Genomic DNA, 9856 nt, shown 5'->3' on the forward strand with positions numbered 1-9856 from the left:
ATATTCCTTTTCCTTGAAACACTAAAATAGGCATAAAACAACAAATCTGGGTTGGGCCTCCGGTTAATAGGTTAGTCCCAAAAATAATATAAAAGTGAATAATAAAGCCCAATATTGCCTAAAACAGTAGATAAAGTAGCATGGAGCAATCAAAAATTATAGATACGTTGGAGACGTATCAAGCATCCCCAAGCTTAATTCCTGCTCATCCTCGAGTAGGTAAATGATAAAAAAGAATTTTTGATGCGGAGTTATACTTTGGCATAATTTCAATGTAAATCTTCTTAATTGTGGTATGGATATTCAGATCCGAAAGATTCAAGACAAAAGTTCATATTAACATAAAAGTAATAATACTTCAAGCATACTAATCAAAGCAATCATGTCTTCTCAAAATAGCATGGCTAAAAAAAGTTATCCCTACAAAATCATATAGTCTGGCTAAGCTCTATCTTCATCACACAAAGTATTTAATCATGCACAACCCCGATGACGAGCCAAGTAATTGTTTCATACTTTAATAATCTCAAACTTTTTCAACTTTCACGCAATACATGAGCGTGAGCCATGGACATAGCACTATAGGTGGAATAGAATGGTGGTTGTGGAGAAGAAAAAAAAGGAGAAGATAGTCTCACATCAACTAGGCGTATCAATGGGCTATGGAGATGTCCATCAATAGATATCGATGTGAGTGAGTAGGGATTGCCATGCAACGGATGCACTAGAGCTATAAGTATATGAAAGCTCAACAAAAGAAACTAAGTGGGTGTGCATCCAACTTGCATGCTCACGAAGACCTAGGGAACTTTTGAGGAAGCCCATCATTGGAATATACAAGCCAAGTTCTATAATGAAGAATTCCCACTAGTATATGAAAGTGGCAACATATGAGACTCTCTATCACGAAGATCATGGTGCTACTTTGAAGCACAAGTGTGGTAAAAGGATAGTAGCATTGTCCCTTCTCTCTTTTTCTCTCATATTTTTTATTTGGGCCTTTTCTCTTTTTTTTATGGCCACTCTTTTTTTCGTCCGGAGTCTCATCCCGACTTATGGGGGAATCATAGTCTCCATCATCCTTTACTCACCGGGACAATGCTCTAATAATGATGATCATCACACTTTTATTTTTCTTACAACTCAACAATTACAACTCGATACTTAGAACAAAATATGACTCTATATGAATGCCTCCGACGGTGTACCGGGATATGCAATGAATCAAGAGCGACATGTATGAAAATTATGAAGGTGGCCTTGCCACAAATACAATGTCAACTACAAGTTCATGCAAAAAGCTATATGACAAAAGTAATGTATGTCATATGAACGGAACGGTGGAAAGTTGCATGGCAATATATCTCAGAATGGCTATGGAAATGCAATGATAGGTAGGTATGGTGGCTGTTTTGAGGGAGGTATATGGTGGGTGTATTATACCGGCAAAAAGTGCGAGGTATTAGAGAGGCTAGCAATGGTGGAAGGGTGAGAGTGTGTATAATCCATGGACTCAATATTAATCAAAAGAACTCATGCACTTGTTGCAAAAATTTAGAAGTCATCAAAAACCAAAGCACTAAACGCATACTCCTAGGGGGATAGATTGGTAGGAAAAGACCATCGCTCGTCCCCGACTGCCACTCATAAGGAAGACAATCAATAAACAAATTTGTGCTCCGACTTCATCACAAAGCGGTTCACCATACGTGCATGCTACGGGAATCACAAACTTCAACACAAGCATTCTTTAAATTCATAATCACCCCAACTAGCATTGCTTTGATATTATCACCTCCATATCTCAAAACAATTATCAAGCATCAAACTTATCTTGGTATTCAACGCACTCAAAAGAAAGTTTTAAATATCTTGAATACCAAGTATATTAATGTGAAGCAAATTACCATGCTATTTAAGACTCTCAAAATAATCTAAGTGAAGCATGAGAGATCAATAGTTTCTTTAAAACAAATCCACCATCGTGCTCTAAAAGATATAAGTGAAGTACTAGAGCAAAAATTATCACGCTCAAAAGATAAAAGTGAAGCACATAGAGTATTCTAGCAAATTCCAATTTGTGTGTGGCTCTCTCTCATTTAATAATTTCAGATCTTGATACTTTATTCAAACAGCAAGCAAAGCTAAAGAAAACTACAATGCAAGGATATCACAACTCATGTGAAGAAGCAAAAACTTAGGCTCAACCGATACTAACCGATAGTTGTTGAAGAAGAAAGGTGGGATGCCTACCGGGGCATCCCCAAGCTTAGATGCTTGAGACTTCTTGAAATATTATCTTGGGGTGACTTGGGCATCCCCAAGCTTGAGCTTTTGTGTCTCCTTATTTCCTCTCATATCATGGTTTCTCTTCTTTTTATCAAAAGCTTCATTCACAACAAACTCAACAAGAACTTGTGAGATAGGTTAGTATAAACTAATGCAAAACCATGTCATCTTCTACTGTAACAAATCACTAAAATAATTATTCAACATTGAATACTAAATGCCTCTGCATATTTAATACTCCTATCCTCAAATAGAATCATTAAACAAGCAAACATATGCAAATAATGCAACCATAACAGCAATCTGCCAAAACAGTACAGTCTGTAAAGAATGCAAGAGTATCAATACTTCCCTGACTCCAAAAATTATGAACTAAAATTCCCACTGTAATAAATTTATCAGATCTTAATATGCAAAAAGATTCAACGTTATACCATTCTCTGACTTTTCTAGGGAATTTTTGCAACAGCGGTAAACTTTCTGTTTTCAAACAGCAACATGTATACTAGCAAAATAAGCATGGCAAAGGCTATCCTTGACTTTTTATTGAAACTAAAGATGCAAAACATTATTATAACTAACATCAATAAAAAACTAAGAAAATAAAATGACGCTCCAAGCAAAACACATATCATGTGGTGAATAAAAATATAGCTCCAAGTAAAGTTACCGATGAACGAAGACGAAAGAGGGGATGCCATCTGGGGCATCCCCAAGCTTAGGCTCTTGGTTGTCCTTGAATATTACCTTGGGGTGCCTTGGGCACCCCCAAGATTAGGCTCTTGCCACTCCTTATTCCATATTCCATCGAATCTTTACCCAAAACTTAACTTCAACCACACAAAACTCAACACAAAACTCGTAAGCTCCGTTAGTATAAGAAAATAAAACCACCACTTAGGTACTGTAATGAACTCATTCTAAATTCATATTGGTGTAATATCTACTGTACTCCAACTTATCTATGGTTCATACCCTCCGATACTACTCATAGATGCATCAAAATAAGCAAACAACACATAGAAAACAGAATCTGTCAAAAACAGAACAGTCTATAGTAATTTGTATAAAACATATACTTATGTAACCCAAAAAATTATGAAATAAATTTCTGGACCTGAGTAATTTGTATATTAATAATCTGCAAAAAGAATCAACCTAAAAGCACTCTTCAGTAAAAACTGGCAGCTAATCTCGTGAGCGCAAAAGTTTTTGTTTTTCACAGCAAGATCATAAAGACTTCACCCAAGTCTTCCCAAAGGTTCTACTTGGCACTTTATTAAAATAAAAGATATAAAACATGATTACTACAGTAACATAATCATGTGGACACACAAAAACAGTAAGGATAAATATTGGGTTGTCTCCCAACAAGCGTTTTTCTTTAATGCCTTTCTAGCTAGGCATGATGATGACAATGATGCTCACAAACAAGATAAGAATTGAAACATAACGGGAGCATCATGAAGCATATGACTAGCACATTTAAGTCTAACCCACTTCCTATGCATAGGGATTTTATGAGCAAACAACTTATGAGAACAATAATCAACAAGCATAGGAAGGTAACACAAGCATAACTTCAAGAATCTAAGCGCATAGGGGGGAAACTTGATATTATTGCTATTCCTACAAGCATATATTCCTCTCTCATAATAATTTTTAGTAGCATCATGAATGAATTCAACAATATAACCAGCACCTAAATCATTCTTTTCATGATCTACAAGCATAGAAAATTTACTATTCTCCACATAAGCAAAATTCTTCTCATGAATAGTAGTAGGAGCAAACTCAACAAAATAACTATCATATGATTGAAAATTAAGATCAAGATGACAAGTTCCATGGTTATCATTATTCTTTAAAGCATACGTGTCATCACAATAATCATCATAGATAGGAGGCATGCTTTCATCATAGTAAAGTTGCTCATCAAAGCTTGGGGGACAAAAAATATCATCTCCATCAAACATAGCTTCCCCAAGCTTGTGGCTTTGCATATCATTAGCATCATGGATATTCAAGGAATTCATACTAACAACATTGCAATCATGCTCATCATTCACATATTTTATGCCAAGCATTCTATGTAATTCTTCTTCTAGCACTTGAGCACAATTTTTCTTTCCATCATACTCACGAAAGATATTAAAAAGATGAAGCGTATGAGACAAACTTAACTCCATTTTTTGTAGTTTTCTTTTATAAACTAAACTAGTGCTAAAACAAGAAACAAAAAGATTCGATTGCAAGATCTAAAGATATACCTTCAAGCGCTAACCTCCCCGGCAATGGCGCCAGAAAAGAGCTTGATGTCTACTACACAACCTTCTTCTTGTAGACGTTGTTGGGCCTGCAAGTGCACAGGTTTGTAGGACAGTAGCAAATTTCCCTCAAGTGGATGACCTAAGGTTTATCAATCCGTAGGAGGCGTAGGATGAAGATGGTCTCTCTCAAACAACCCTGCAACCAAATAACAAAGAGTCTCTTGTGTCCCCAACACACCCAATACAATGGTAAATTGTATAGGTGCACTAGTTCGGCGAAGAGATGAAGATACAAGTGCAAAATAGATAGTAGATAAAAGTATTTGTAATCTGAAATTATAAAAACAGCAAGGTAGTGAGCGGTAAAAGTGAGCGTAAACGGCATTGCAATGATAGGAAACAAGGCCTAGGGTTCATACTTTCACTAGTGCAAGTTCTCTCAACAATAATAACATAGATAGATCATATAACAAGCCCTCAACATGCAACAAAGAGTCACTCCAAAGCCACTAATAGCGAAGAACAAACGTAGAGATTATGGTAGGGTACGAAACCACCTCAAAGTTATCCTTTATGTTCTATCTATTCAAGAGTTCGTAGTAAATAATATAAAGCTATTCTTTCCGCTCAATCCATCATAGAGTTCATACTAGAATAACACCTTAAGACACAAATCAACCAAAAACCTAATGTCACCTAGATACTCCATTGTCACCTCAAGTATCCGTGGGCATGATTATACGATATGCGTCACACAATCTCAGATTCATCCAACCAACATAAAAGTACTTCAAAGAGTGCCCCAAAGCTGCTACCGGAGAGTCAAGAACGTGTGCCAACCCCTATGCATAGGTTCCCAATGTCACAAAACCCGCAAGTTGATCACCAAAACATACATCAAGTGGCACATGATATCCCATTGTTATCACAGATAATCACGGCAAGACATACATCAAGTGTTCTCATAAAGACTCAATCCGATAAGATAACTTCAAAGGGAAAACTCAATTCATCACAAGAGAATAGAGGGGAAGAAACATCATAAAATCCAACTACAATAGCAAAGCTCGGGATACATCAAGATTGTGCCATAGAGGGAACACGAGAGAGAACACGAGAGAGAGAGATCAAACACATAGCTACTTGTACATACCCTCAGCCCCGAGGGTGAACTACTCCCTCCTCGTCATGGATAGCACCGGGATGATGAAGATGGCCACCGGTGATGGGATCCCCCTCCGACAGGGTGCCGGAACAGGGTCCCGATTGGTTTTTGGTGGCTACAGAGGCTTGCGGCGGCGGAACTCCCGATCTAGGTTCTGTTCTGGAAGTTTTAGGGTACAAGAGTATATATGGGTGCAGGGGGTACGTCAGAGGAGCTACGGGGGCCCCACGAGGCAGGGGGGCGCGCCCAGGGGGGTGCCCCCCACCCTCGTGGGCAGCCCGTATCTCCCCTAACGTGCACTCCAAGTTTCCTGGGTTGCTTTCCTTCCAAAAATAACTTCTCTAGTTGATTTCGTTCCGTTTTGACTCCTTCTGATATTCCTTTTCCTCGAAACACTGAAATAGGCATAAAACAACAAATCTGGGCTGGGCCTCCGGTTAATAGGTTAGTCCCAAAAATAATATAAAAGTGGATAATAAAGCCCAATATTGCCTAAAACAGTAGATAAAATAGCATGGAGCAATCAAAAATTACAGATACGTCGGAGACGTATCAGTAGGGGGTGCGCCTTCGCTGAGTATCTAGTGGATAGCTCGCTAGATAGGGTCTCGTGAGTGCTCCCACCTTCTAGTCGGGAGCGCCTTGTAGTTGATGTGACCAAATGTTCGTGAAATGCACCTTAACCCTATTTGGTGCCCGTGTGATTCTGATAGACAACGCACATATAGGGGGGGGCGAAAGTGCTATTCTGTGCCCGAGCACATGCACTCTCGATATCTTTCCCGTCGGTCCTCCCCGAGATCACCAATCACATGCGTACAGGACCAAGTATTGACATCGTATTTATGTTTTCCAACAGGGCCCATGGCCCACATATGACCAGCAGGCATCATGCCGCCGTCAGCCACGTTACCAGCGGCTCGGATGTGGCTCAACGATATGGGCCGTGAAAGGACAGATTCTGGACTAACAGGATGAGGAATTTATTGCCTCCCACCGCTGCATGACTTAGTCTAAAAAGAAACAATCTTCATGTTCCCTTGCACGCCTCGTCTCCTCCCCTACCAGCTAAATCAATATTCGCACAATATCAGCTAATCCTCTGCACCAGCACTGTCGCACCGAAGTCTAAATATGAAAGTATCTCAAACAAACCCATGTTCTAAAAAAAGGGAAAAGGAAGCCCTGTTAAATATGAAAATGCAACCTTAGAAAACCACCTAAAATATTTTAGTTTTTGAGCAAGTAACGTTTCACTTTTAAGGCGATAAGCGACATTTATGGCACAAGCACACATGTGATACATGGGCAAAAAAATAAATATATGAGTATTATTTATTGACCAAAGGTTATTTGCTTTTCGTGCAATTTTTTTTTGTCAAAGTGGGTATATGCATACGTTACATAGGTCTCTTTGGATCACATCATTTTGGAACACATGAAAATAAGTAAAAACACAGGATTGTGATGTCAAGACATCTCCAATCGTATTGGAAAACAAAATCTCAGGAATTGAGATAAACAGCCTTTGGCTGTACCACAGGAAAGGTACAAGAATTCTAGAATTTGAGTTTAGGGTTTCCAAACTTCTAGTAGTGCCTAGAATATTTAAGTTCATCAAATTTCTTATGATGCACATATATAAGTGCGTCATCACTCACACAAATTACACTGATGGACCATCTGCATGTTAGAGGCGGGTTCTGAGATTGCAAAAGAGTTTGATGGCAGCTGCCAAACATACTAGTGCCAAGCTCTGAAAGTTTATTGAACATGTCATCTCACACATGGATCCAGTTCTTGTTTCCTGACTCCATGAATGAATATAATTTCAGGTTTAGATTTCTGAAACATCAGTAAACAAACCAGTAAATAGGTGGAAGAGCAAGAATACAACAAATTGTAGAAAAACAATGGGTGGCCCTATAAATACCATCACCTACTAGCCTACAGAAGCTTCGCTTCATCCACAAACACATGAAGCCATGAACACATCCATACCCAACGTAAAGGGATAAACCAGAAACAGGGTTGCAATGGTTATAAAGTCACCAAATCTAGATTAGTTTGAAGTCCAAGATCCATATATGAACAAAAATCTAAAGCTTCAAATAAGCTAGAACAACATGTGACGATGTGACCTCTCGGACGTTCGATTCAACCAAATAATCTTCTAAAAAAATCAAAAGATTTAAATATTAACTTTGTAAGCAAAGCAGATAAAGGGGCTCATCGCAGCCAAAATCTGTAAAAATATGATACAGTTTTGCATTAGGCCCTCTGCTTCAAATAAACATAAAAAATCATGCTTAGTGTGACAGAAAACAGTATGGGAAGAAGAGAAAAGGCATGCTACTCATGATTTATTTCATAACAAAATTGATAAGGTGATGGAAATGGCTAAGACAGACTGAACGACGAGTTCGCTTCAAACAGACAGCAAAAAACTGTAGGTTCTGCAAATCATGTTTACAAAAAGTGTACTCCTAAGCATCCAATTTTTAAAATGTCTCTGCAAATATTCCCTCAAGAAACCAGTATCTTGTGAGCCCACACTTCTACTCACCAGACTATTTAGCTGCTAAACCAGAAAAAATGTTTTGACTAGTACCTCGTTCTGTTCTATTAAACTTAAAACATCTGCCAAATCTGCAGACCTGCATTTGTGGTACATCAGTACTCCCTCTGTAAATATAAGATCTTTTAGATCACTACTAGTGATCTAAAAGATCTTTCCAGATCACTACTAAAAGATCTTTTTAGATCACTACTAGTGATCATTTCTTAAATGCAAAGTTCCTAGTCACTGCCCTATTAAGCTGCTAATCAAAATTTACAACATTTGACAACCAAGTAGTTTTCATCAGTAATGCACTGTGGAAGAACAATCTTAATTACTTCCTTGCGACTACCGGACTCTATCCAAATTATCTGAACAGGGACCAAATTTCTACAAATGTACTATATCCCAATTATCACCTAAGATTTTTACATCTCTATTAATGTTAGTATGTTGCGAACTAACCTCTTAGCCCACAATGGACCTTGAGGGTTGACCTTACCTATACACAGCCGCGACACCTGCGGCGAGTTGCCCCTTCTGTGCGTGCAAAACAGAAAAAGATCACGATATACTTACGAATCGACATACCTTCTGATTGATTAGTTGCATTAGGAACTTCATCGTTGGCGCCGGCCTCTGCTTCCTATCCCTCTTTCTCACTCCTCTGCTTCCAAATGCCGTCCATGCTGGGGCCTTTGGGGGAGAAGAGCCAGAGCTCTGCATCCAATTTGTGCCTGCAGCCATTCAACGGAAAAGCGGATTTCCTGAGCCACGGACCAAATTGATTTTCGTCTTCCGATCCGCGGCTTAGCTTGCTGCATTCCACCTGCATTGTAGATCAAGGTTTTCATATTTCCATTTCATATTAAGCTACCAAACAACTACATCAATTCTATCTCTTGAAACTCTCATGCTTACCACTCGTTGACTCATCATTCTCGTTCCAGTCACCAGAGGAGTCTGATTTCCCTCATTATCTTTCTTGCTTCTAGAGTTTTGGTCCAGTGGTCCTGCTAGCTAATTTACCTCCCTTAGAGATGACACTGTGCTAACAGCATTGTTGGTACACAACAGCTTTTCATGAACATGACACATTCTTGAAAACTATATCATGCCCCGGGGCCCTCTGCTTCAAATAAACATAAAAAATCATGCTTAGTGTGACAGAAAACAGTATGGGAAGAAGAGAAAAGGCATGCTACTCATGATTTATTTCATAACAAAATTGATAAGGTGATGGAAATGGCTAAGACAGACTGAACGACGAGTTCGCTTCAAACAGACAGCAAAAAACTGTAGGTTCTGCAAATCATGTTTACAAAAAGTGTACTCCTAAGCATCCAATTTTTAAAATGTCTCTGCAAATATTCCCTCAAGAAACCAGTATCTTGTGAGCCCACACTTCTACTCACCAGACTATTTAGCTGCTAAACCAGAAAAAATGTTTTGACTAGTACCTCGTTCTGTTCTATTAAACTTAAAACATCTGCCAAATCTGCAGACCTGCATTTGTGGTACATCAGTACTCCCTCTGTAAATATAAGATCTTTTAGATCACTACTAGTGATC

This window comes from Triticum dicoccoides, chromosome 7B, assembly GCF_002162155.2.
Source record: "Triticum dicoccoides isolate Atlit2015 ecotype Zavitan chromosome 7B, WEW_v2.0, whole genome shotgun sequence".
NCBI classification, from domain to species: domain Eukaryota; kingdom Viridiplantae; phylum Streptophyta; class Magnoliopsida; order Poales; family Poaceae; genus Triticum; species Triticum dicoccoides.